Genomic DNA, 11247 nt, shown 5'->3' on the forward strand with positions numbered 1-11247 from the left:
AGTTAGCTTGATGTTTATTTTTCTGAAATTAATCAAAAACTATAGAAATCAACTAAAAATGTAAAATTGATTTTTATTTCTTAATTTATTTGAAAACATACTATTTTTGTAATTAAACTTATCTATTAAGCTCGAAATTAAACCGTAAATCACGCTAAAAGATAGGGACAAAATGCCCCTATCAACCTTCTCGGACTTTAAAGTTTTACTTGTCCTCAAGTAAAAGAAATCGAAAGACAAGGGATTGAGACAATTGAGAAACAAACCTCCGGTTGGTTTTACCAAGTGCGTGATTTCAAAGCTATAGTTTTACGAAAAGTTTTCGACAAGTACTCACGCAAGCGAATGAGTGACCAAAACTTATTCGAAACCTCCATAATTGAACTTAGTAGGCAATATTAACGGGGATTGATTATCTTTTGAGAACCCGATTGTACCTCACCAAGGGATTTCACTCTTACGCTCAAACTTTGGTGGGTCGGTATTTTTGCGCTCTTCTTTGTACTTACTCGAAGTCACCTTGAGTTTGCATTTTCATCCGGGTTTTTCCACCTATATTATGGTTTGGGCAACATTAAAAATGAACCCGGAGGGGGGTTGTAATGTGGGTGGCTTTTTAGTGGTGAGTGGTTAATTTTTAGAAACTCTAGTCCAAACACCGTTTTGATAGTTGCATCGCATTTTCATTTCTTTGGCTTTAGCAAGCTTGCAAAATATAACTTGAAATTGTTCGGGTGGAGCTTGAGAATGCCTTTTTGCTCTCTATTTTAACTTCGTTTTTTTCTTTTTCTTTTTATTTGAGAGTGGCACAAAAACGATTTCAAAGATTTGCCGTGCTTACTTGCTAAGGCTTTGGTTTGTTTTGGGTAGCTCCGATGCGATTGATTTTATTGGTATTTGGACAAGATGAAAAGGGGTTAAATGTTAAAAGGGTGTTAGCAAAGAAGTCGGTTAATAGGCTCGATGGGGCTTCCTAAAGGTTTATGAAAACGAGAAAAATAATTAAGAAAGGAATTAGCCTAAGTGGGTCCGTTTTATCATCTATTGCCCTTCTTACCAAAATAAGTGTACTTAACCCGATATTAGATGCAAACTCTATGAGTTGAGTGAAGTCAAAGCTCTCGAAATGATGTGAAAGAAATAGAGTTGTCGCATGAACTTTTTTAGGCTCAAAAGTACCTCACATGAATTTCGGGTTAAATTGTGTACTTTCAAGTTCTCGTAAAATTTTCAAAAAATCCCGTTTTTTATTGCCTTTTTAAATTTCATTATAGAGATAACTTGTGGGTTAGGACTCAATGCTTTTATTTAGTACGAATCTTGGCTTTGCATAAATTCCATAACTTCAAAATCAAGACTTAAATTTCTTAATTAAACTGATCCTTTGTGTTTTGACGTATTTACTTTTGATGACAAATAACAGAACTTTTAATTATTATCCATAGAAGGTAGTGTGTCGGGTAATTCATGACCCAATAAATTAGTTCAATTATTTTTGTTTATTTTATTTTTATTTTTGTTTTTGTTAGTGCAAAACAAACTGTAAGTGCGGGGTTGCACGACCCTCCGCGTGATTAAAATGACATGTATTCCAAAGACGTCGAGAAAGAAAAGAAAACAAAAACAAAATGAAAAATAAATGGTGGATTAAAAGAAATGGGGACCGTACAGGTCTGTGTTTACGCGGGGCGTACCCAAAGGGACGCTCCGCGTAAGAAGTTTATTTTGTTTGCTTTTTGGGCAGAGACTCGGATACGCGGGGTGTGCCCAGAGGAACGCTCCGCGTGATTCGGGTCCCAAGCCATTTTCCAGGCAGAAGGTTGGTTACGCGGGGCGTGCCTAGAGGGGCACTCCGCGTAATTCAAGTTGCAAGCCTTGTTCTATTAAATTAACGGTCCTACGCGGGGCGTACCGAGAGGGGCGCTCCGCGTGGTCCTTTGGATAAAAAGGGGATTTGGTTTTCAAGGAATGCAAACCGGTGCTACGTTTAGAGTCGGAGTAGCTCGACTTTCTTGTGCGTGCTTAGGGAGCTTGGAAACGAGTAGATTTCTCGTGAGGCGGGAGAGCTCCTCCTCGGTAGATTTTCAATCGTTGGCCATTTGCTTTTTGAATTGTACCGTCGGGACTTTGTATATTTATGGCTCCGGATGGATACGTGTTGACGACCGTGTGCGGTCCCGACTAGCGGCTTTTCAGCTTCCCGGGGAACAATCGGAGACGGGAGTTATATAAGAGGACTTGATCATCCTTATGGAATTCCCAGAGTTGCACGTGCTTGTCGTGCCATCTTTTCGTACGTTCCTTGTAGAGCTTTGCATTTCCGTATGACCCCAAACGGAGTTCGTCGAGGGTATTAAGCTGAAGGAGGCGATGTTCCCTTGTAACCTACATATCAAAATTCAAAAATTTCAAAGCCCAATATGCCTTATGTTCTAATTCCACCGGCAAGTGGCATGATTTACCAAAAACTAATCGATATGGAGACATTCTGATAGGCATTTTAAACGCCGTTCGGTAGGCCCAGAGAGCGTCATCGAGCTTAAGGCTGCAATCTTTCCGAGAGGCACTAACTGTTTTTTCTAAAATGCGTTTCAATTCTCGGTTAGAGACCTCAACTTGCCCACTAGTTTATGGATGGTAAGGCGTGGATACTCGATGTGCAACGCCATATTTTTGTAAAAGTTGGTCGAATATCCGCTTGCAAAAATGGGAGCCCCCGTCACTAATGATAGCCCGAGGGGTCCCAAACTGAGTAAATATATTTTTCTTAATAAACTTGCCTACCGCCTTAGAGTCGTTTGAGGGTAGAGCCACGGCCTCCATCCATTTGGAGAGATAGTCAACCGCTACTAAAATGTAGGTGTTGTTATGCGACTTAGGGAAAGGTCCCATAAAGTCTATCCCCCAAATGTCAAAAAGTTTGAAAACTATGATGCCTTGTTGGAGCATTTCATTTTTATGAGAGATGTTCCCGCTCCGTTGACAAGCGTCACATAATTTGACGAAATCTTGGGAATCTTTGGACACGGTGGGCCAATAAAAGCCGCATTGTAAGACTTTTGCCATAGTTCGACTAGGGCCGAAATCGCCCCCCGGCTCTTGGGTGTGACACATTCTCAAAATGTGGCTTACCTCCTCCTCTGGTATGCACCTACGAATGATATTATCAGCACAAGCTTTAAACAAAAACGGCTCTTCCCAAAAATAATTTTTAGCGTCATGAAAGAATTTCTTACGCTGCTCGTAGTTAAGGTGAGGGGGAAGAACATTACCGGCCTTGTAATTTGCCATGTCGGCATACCAAGGTAGAGGGGTTACCACGTAAAGTGTCTCATCTGGAAAGGTTTCATTGATCTCCATGAGTTCCGGAGATTCGGCTTTCTCGCCTTATAATCGGGAGAGGTGGTCGGCTACAACATTCTCCACTCCTTTTTTGTCTCGTATCTCAATGTCAAATTCTTGGAGGAGGAGAATCCATCTTATTAACCGAGGTTTGGCGTCCTGCTTGTTCATTAAATACTTAAGAGTTGCGTGGTCAGTGTACACGATAATTTTCGATAATACAAGGTATGATCTAAATTTATCGAAAGCAAAAACTACCACTAGCATCTCTTTTTCCGTGATTGAGTAATTTTGCTGGGCCTCGTTAAGGGTTTTGCTCGCATAGAAAATTGGGCGGAAAATCTTATCCACCCGTTGGCCCAAACAAGCACCGACTGCCAAGTCACTAGAATCGCACATAAGTTCAAATGGGAGGCCCCAATTTGGTTTCACCATGATGGGTGTGTCGATTAGTTTTTCCTTAAGTGTGTTGAATGCGTTTGAGCATTCAGATGAAAAATTAAACTCCGCATCCTTGAGGAGTAGTTGTGTCAAGGGGGAAGCTATTTTGGAGAAGTCTTTAATGAACCTCCTATAAAAACCCGCATGACCCAAAAAACTCCGGATCCCTTTTACATTAATTGGGGGAGGCAATTTTTCAATTACCTCAATTTTGGCCGGATCGACCGCAATTCCCTCCCCGGACACTTTATGTCCTAACACTATACAATCTTGCACTATGAATTGACACTTTTCCCAACTAAGGGCGAGGTTAGTGTCCTCACATCGTTGAAGGACTCTGTCGAGATTGTTTAAACAATTTTCAAAGGACAACCCAAAAACCGAAAAGTCATCCATAAAGTCTTCCATGAAGTCTTCTATCATGTCGAAAAAAATAGCCGTCACGCAACGTTGAAAGGTGGCAGGGGCATTGTGTTGGTCCCTTGTAAGGTTGCAAATATAGTTCCAAGGGGGGGGGGGGGTTAGGAACTATTTTACCTTTTTAAAATAATTTGGGCAGATTTCTTTTCTTTAAGAAAAGTTTATAAAACAGCGGTACTTAACACTCAGCAAGACACTGGCTTAGTCAACTAGTGACTAGGAAAGCTTCGTTGCTTAGGTCAGGAAATAGCACTTAGAGTCTATTCCTGAACCTGCTCGTTTGTAGCGCACAACTCAGCTTGACCTCTTTTACTTGGTCAGTTTTAGTTTGTTTTAAGTAAGTAATATAAATAAGAAGTTAAGGTTTAAGAAAACTTCACTTAGCAGATTTATCCAGGTTCGGCTTCTTCTAAGCCTACGTCCTATCCCTGGAACACCTCCGAGATTTCAAATCCTCTACTAAGCTCTTTAAAGGTAGAGCCTCAAACCTTTTACAATATCAGCAATTGAGTATGACAAGAGTACCTTCCTCTATACTTCTACTTAATCCTAATCTCTCTGCTGAGTACTTAAAACCGAGTACCCAGCCTCTCCTTTCTACTTCTAGAAATGATAAAGATTTTGTCCTAAACAACAATTGCTAGAACACCTTAGATGATTGAAAAACAACCACTCTAGACTTTTACACAGATATGAAAATGTAGTGTAAGAATTTTGCTTTGCTTCTTGCTTGCAGAACTTGTAGAGATTTGGACAGCGTAATGGCTTGATCAAGTTCTGTGTGTTGTGAAGCTTGTGATGGCACTATTTATAGAGACGTCTGGCCATTCGGTCATTTTGAATTTCGAAATAACCGTTGGAGGGAAACGGCTATGTGTCATTGTCATCCTGACTTGCACAGAGCTCTTGGCCAATCACAATCGTGTATCTTCTGTCCTCGGTCAGCACAGCAGATGGTCTCTCCTTTTATGGTAAAGTCAACTGGACAGCATACTGTGTCGTCTGAACTTTGCCAAAAGAGGAAACACTTTGTCTGGAAGTTTTTCCTTTGCCAGCTGCTGTCTTGTACGCTTTGTCGAGACTACTCAGCAGCTTCATCTTGAAGTTGTTCCCGAAGGTCTTCTAGATCCTTCCGATTGCTGAGTTGCGTTTTGAACAAAAACGGCAGCGTCTTGACATACGCGGGCCGAGTGTACTGAGTTGTTTGACTTGGGCCTTGGCTTCCGTATTGGGCTTGGGCCTTCCAATCCTTATGACTTATAACATTTATACTCAACATTGAACAAACACATTAGTAGAATAAATCAACGCATTTAAACTTAGTGTGTTTAGAATATGTATTCTAATTTATACTTAAACAATTTTGTCAAATCAAAATTATGTGGAAATGTGTTTCAACAAACTCCCCCATTTTGATGTTGGCAAAACTATTCAGCGAGGAACTCAGTATGAGCTCCCCCATGATAGTTGACCTAGTATAATTTAGCAAACTCCCCCGTAAGGGTTGAGCTACTGACTTAGTTTTACTCAAAACATTTAAAGGTTTAAATGAGTAAGTCTAAGGTCAGTTTTCAGATATAGGTCAACTATATCAACATATTCTATTTTCTCAGTATTAAGCGGAAGGTTTAGTCATATAGAGCGCGCTGAGTAATTTGTTGTTCAATGAGTTCTTATCACATGGGTCAATGTCAAACATGTTATCAGCATATCATTTAGTCAATAAATATTACAAGTATTAAACATAGCTGATTTAATTGAAGATACATAATGACTCAGTACTTAATAACATATATCATAACTCAGGATTTGAATAAGAGATGCAAATATGATATATAAATAGAAGTCAGTAATTACACAGCAAAATTTTTATAGATAAGGCAAATAGAATTAGATTACAAGTGACTCAGTCTAAAACTGGGCTAGCCTATCTATTTCTTTTTCTTGTGTTGCGATGACTGACTTCGCTCATGCTGAGCTCTAGCTGCATGTTCTTTCTCCCCCGTTTTGTCAACTTCAGGGAGTCTGAAAGCATCAGTTAATACAGCGCGAGTCAGTTCTTGGGATAGCTCGTTAAGCTTCTCAGCGCTTTCATTTACGCCATCAAAAATGGCAACTCCATCAACTGATACCTCATCGGGTACTTTGAGATCAGCAGCGCTGAGCATATTTACACTGAACGCTTGAGCTTTGCCTTGCCAGATAAGAGCTTCAGTAAGTCAAACAAAGATTTGGTGGAAGGTTTTTAAGAGAGCTGTGTCGTAATACTGACGTTGAATGTTGTTATGACGAATGTGGTTGAAAGTTTGTTGTGCGAGAATCATCATCTCGTTCTGCTTCATTGCGTCAGTATCCATCTCTTGCTTATTCAGATTAAGCAACCTTATAGCCTCATCAATTTGCTCCACTGAGTACTGACTGTACGACACCATTTGCTCGTTGGTCTTAAGTTGCTCAGTATGAAGCTAAGCAAAGAGCATTTTGATTTCAGATGAAGTGGCATAGTCAGTGTTCACAGCTGACAATTTCTGGACTTATTGATGGAGAGAGTTCAGGTGTTGCACGGTTGTCAGCTGGATCTCAGCCAACTTGGCAATTGAATCCTGCTTAGCTTGCTGTGCTTGGAAGGATATGACGACATTCAGCAGATCCTTGAGTCCCTTAACTTCAGTGAGAAGTTGAGTGACTTGGGAGAGCTGGGTGGTCTCAAGAATTGAAGATCCAGCAGCAGGAGAAGTGGAATGTTGAAGGTCTCTGATTAATGCTTGCACTGAGTCAATGATCTTTTTGCCGGACTCAGTGGCATTCAGATGGCTTTGTGAACCTTCAGGGACATCAGTATGACCGGAAGGAGGAGGAGTGAAAGGAGTAACCTGGTCAGTGATTGGAATAGTATGCTTAATCTGCACTTGAGTTGTAGGAATAGTTGATTGATCGGCAGAGAGTTGAGTTGGAGAAGTTGTAATGCGAATACTGTCTGTGCTGACGGCAGAGGTGTGTGGAGTCAGCACCATGCTTGAGGAAATAGCATGAACAGTAGATGGCTCAACCTGACTGGTTGATGTTGCAGAAGCATTGGGGTCAGTATGTTCCTGTTGAGAAGAAACAGAGGCATGTTTTTCTAATGGCGCCGATGTAGTGGAAGTGGATTGGCGTTTGAAAAACTTAAGTTTGACGGTAGAAGGGTCCTTAGTTGTCTTTGAGACGACAAAGTCGGGAAGAGTTGGTAGGTGCACAGGAGGTTCACTGACTAGCTGCTCACTGGCCTTGACCAACTTTCGCCTTCTACGAGGTGGAGTGACAGTATGATCAGGTTCTCCTGAGTGAGAAGGGGAAGATTCTTGTTGATCAGTATGAGGCTGGTCAGCTTGCTCTTCAGCTGGATCAACAGTGTGTTGGTCGAGTACTTGCTCAACTCCAGCGGCCAACTCAGTATCGGCATGCTCAACCTCAATCTCACTGGTCGTTTCCTCAGAGTCCTCAGCGTCATCCTGACCGCTGGCTTCTTCTTCTTCTTCTTCTTCGGTACTGTCACCATCAAGTTCTTCCTCAACTTGAGAGATGAAGTGATCATCTAGTTGTACCTCATGTTCATCATGCTCAGCTTCTGTACTTTGACACTGGGTGAAGTGAGAGTCACCCGGTACAACGAAGTCTGTAGGTATGGCGTTCAGTGGAGTCAGTGTTGAAGACTTCTGCTTCTTCTGAGGTTGCTCCATAGCTTCCTCAGTTCCAGGCTCACCTTTCCTGCTTCTTTTCTTAGCTGACTTACCAGCTGACTTCTGCCTCTTTGCTGGAGACTCAATGTTTTTGGAAGGAGTCTCAGCAGTTTTCCTCTTGCGGGAAGCTGGGGCCTTAGTCCTTCGCCCTTTCTTTGGCTCAGTAGTTTCCTCAGCTTGGCCAGCAGCAGCAGCTTTACCTTTCTTCAAGGGCTGTCCAAACTTTAAGGCTCTCAGCGAGGAAGCTGTGATCTCAGTTCCTCGAGTCTTCTCCTCACCTTCGAGATCAACCTTATGGTCAATGAGGATTCTAGTGATGAGTGATCCAAGCCGCATCGTGCCAGTGCTTCGAAGGAAACCAGCAACAAGAAAGACTGGCATGTTGATGGGGGTGTATGTCAGCATATTCCAGATAAAGCATTGCTCGAAATTGGTTGCTGATGTAGTGCAGTTGATCTTCGGGTAGATGAAATAGGTCAGCAAGTAATGAGCCATCTTCTGGTGCTGACCCATTGATGAAGCTGAGACTTCTCCTGAGTGACCCTCAGGTTTGCAAAAGTTGTGTTTATAGTCAGTTTTATCCTGATCTCCCGATCTTCTCATCCTTGCTCCTTCAGTTTTTAGCTTGAGAAGATTTCCTATGTAGAGAGGGTTGATGAAGATGGTTTTGTTTTTCACCTCAGTGCACAGGTAGTCAGTGTTGTCATTTGCAACTTTGAGGTTGTGGTAAAACTCCCTCACCAGGTCAGGATAGGTTTCATCCCTAACCGAAAACAGCCCAGTCCATCCATTCTGTGAAATCCACTCGCAGAACGGTTGTTCATTTTGCACGAAGTTTTCAGAGACCCATCTTGAGGGCTCAACTTTCCATTCGCGGACATTGTCAAAAACCTTGGAGTAGGTCCTGACCTTTACGGGTTTTCCCTGACCAGAGGTTTGGCCAGCTTGTCCTTTGCTCGGCGTAGGAGGATTTCCAGTAGGTTCATCGGAGCTAGTCTTTTGGTGGCCGGCACCGGAGACGTTGTAGGAAATCTTAGTCATTTTCAAGGATGGGGAAGGTTTAGAAGGATTTTGAGAGAGAAAGAGTTTCTTTGCCTTAGAATTTGATTAAGCATAAAGAATAAAAAATGGGGAATTACCCATTATTTATAGAAGAAATGAGCGGTGTGGATTTAATCAAATCCATGTGTCAGTTTTGCCTCGGGATTATGTACCGACAAAGATCCTGGCATTTATGACACATACGGCGAATATGTCATCCTAGGGCTATACGCGTGCTATTGCATTCATTCTAACGGATCTAACACTCAGCGTGTAGAATACTAAGCGTTTGATATTCTGAGTGGTCATCATTGCATAAAGGGATGATTTTTTAAGTTTAAGTTTAAACTAATTTACTCACTGTGCAAGTTTACTCAGTATTTGATGTTCAGTCAGTTTCGATGAGTTACTCAGCAAACAATCAATCATTCAGCATAGTAATTCACTCAGCATTCATATTCATTTAGCACAGGAATTTACTGAAGAGGATTAAACATACCAATCGCTTCTCTCAGTATGCTGAACTGCTCACGAGCCAGTGGTTTCGTGAAGATATCCGCCAGCGTAGTCTATACCTTCTTGCTGACTGTAGCCCTGAGCTACAAGCCTTGCTTTGTTCCTGACTACGTTTCCTTGTTCGTCCATCTTGTTCCTGAAGACCCATCTTGTTCCGATGGTCTTTTGACTCTTTGGATGAGGCACTAACTCCCATACATCATTTCTTCGAAATTGATCGAGCTCCTCTTGCATTGCGTTCATCCAGAATTCATCGTACTCAGCTTCAGCAAAATTCTTTGGTTCTTGTACTGAGACGAAAGCAACATTGCTGAGGTATTTCCTGAGTTGATTCCTCGTCATCAGGGTATTCCCAGTAGAATCAAGGATTGCACTTTCGGAGTGCCCTTTAGGAATCCTTATTTCTTTGGGTAGATTCATGTCTTGTGCTGTTCCTGTTTCAACAATCTCTGCAGAAGTAGATGGGTCAGTAAAAGTAATCTTAGGTTCACTCTTACTCTTGGTCAGCCTTTTCGTGAATGACTCAGTAGCTGGTTCTGAGTCAGCGATGGTTACTGAGTTTGGATCATCTTCGGTCAGCGGCTGGTATCTACCTACAGGGTCAGTTTCATCGAACTCTACATGTATTGACTCTTCTAAAACTTGAGTTCGCTTATTAAAAACTCTGTATGCTTTGCTGTTTGTTGAGTAGCCTAGAAAGATAGCCTCATCAGCTTTTGAATCAAATTTGGCTAAGCTATCTTTGGTATTTAAAATAAAACACCTACAGCCAAAGGCACGAAAGTATCCGATGTTGGGCTTTCGTCCTTTCCAAAGTTCATATGGGGTTTTCTTAAGTATAGGTCTAACTAAAGCCCTATTCAGAATATAGCATGCTGTGTTGACAGCTTCTCCCCAAAAATACTTTGGAAGCCTATGCTCATCCAGCATTGTCCTGGCAATCTCAACCAGAGTTCTGTTCTTCCTTTCAACAACCCCATTTTGCTGAGGCGTTCTAGGAGCAGAGAAATTGTGGTCAATGCCGCTGGCTTCACAGAATTCAACAAACTTTTGGTTCTTGAATTCTCCACCATTATCACTACGGATATGAGCTAATTTTAGGTGTTTCTCATTTTCAATTTTTCTAACCAAGTTTGAAAATGTCTCAAAAGTCTCATCCTTACTGGTCAGCAGGATAACCCATGTGTACCGAGAGAAATCATCTACAATAACCAAGGAAAAACTTCTTCCACCCAGACTTAGCGGCTGGACTAGACCAAAGAGATCCAAGTGTATCATTTCTAACGGACGTTTAGTTGAGACAATGTTTTTACTTTGAAAAGATTGCTTGGTTTGTTTTCCAGCTTGGCAGGCATGGCATAGTTGATCTCTTTGAAATTTAAGTTCAGGCAGTCCCTCAACCAATTGCTTTCTTGCTAATTTGGCCAGGAGGTCCATGCTTACATGACCAAGTCTCCTGTGCCGTAGCCAGGAATTTTCTTCCTTTGTGACTAAGCATACAGTTTTTGAAAACTTCTTTTCGAGGTTTAGCATAAAGACATTGTCTATCCAAGGGGCAGTTAAAATTAACTCATTTGATTTTCCCTCATATATTTTACATCCAGTTTCGTCAAATATAACTTTTCTTCCATTATCACATAGCTGAGCTACGCTGAGTAAGTTATATTTGAGTCCGCTGACTAGGGAGACAGATTCAATAGTGGGATTACCTCCAATGGTGCCTGATCCTACTATTTTACCCTTTTTGTTGTCTCCAAAACTTACGCTT

The sequence above is a fragment of the Euphorbia lathyris genome, chromosome 4 (genome assembly GCF_963576675.1).
Source record: "Euphorbia lathyris chromosome 4, ddEupLath1.1, whole genome shotgun sequence".
Taxonomy (NCBI): Eukaryota; Viridiplantae; Streptophyta; class Magnoliopsida; order Malpighiales; family Euphorbiaceae; genus Euphorbia; species Euphorbia lathyris.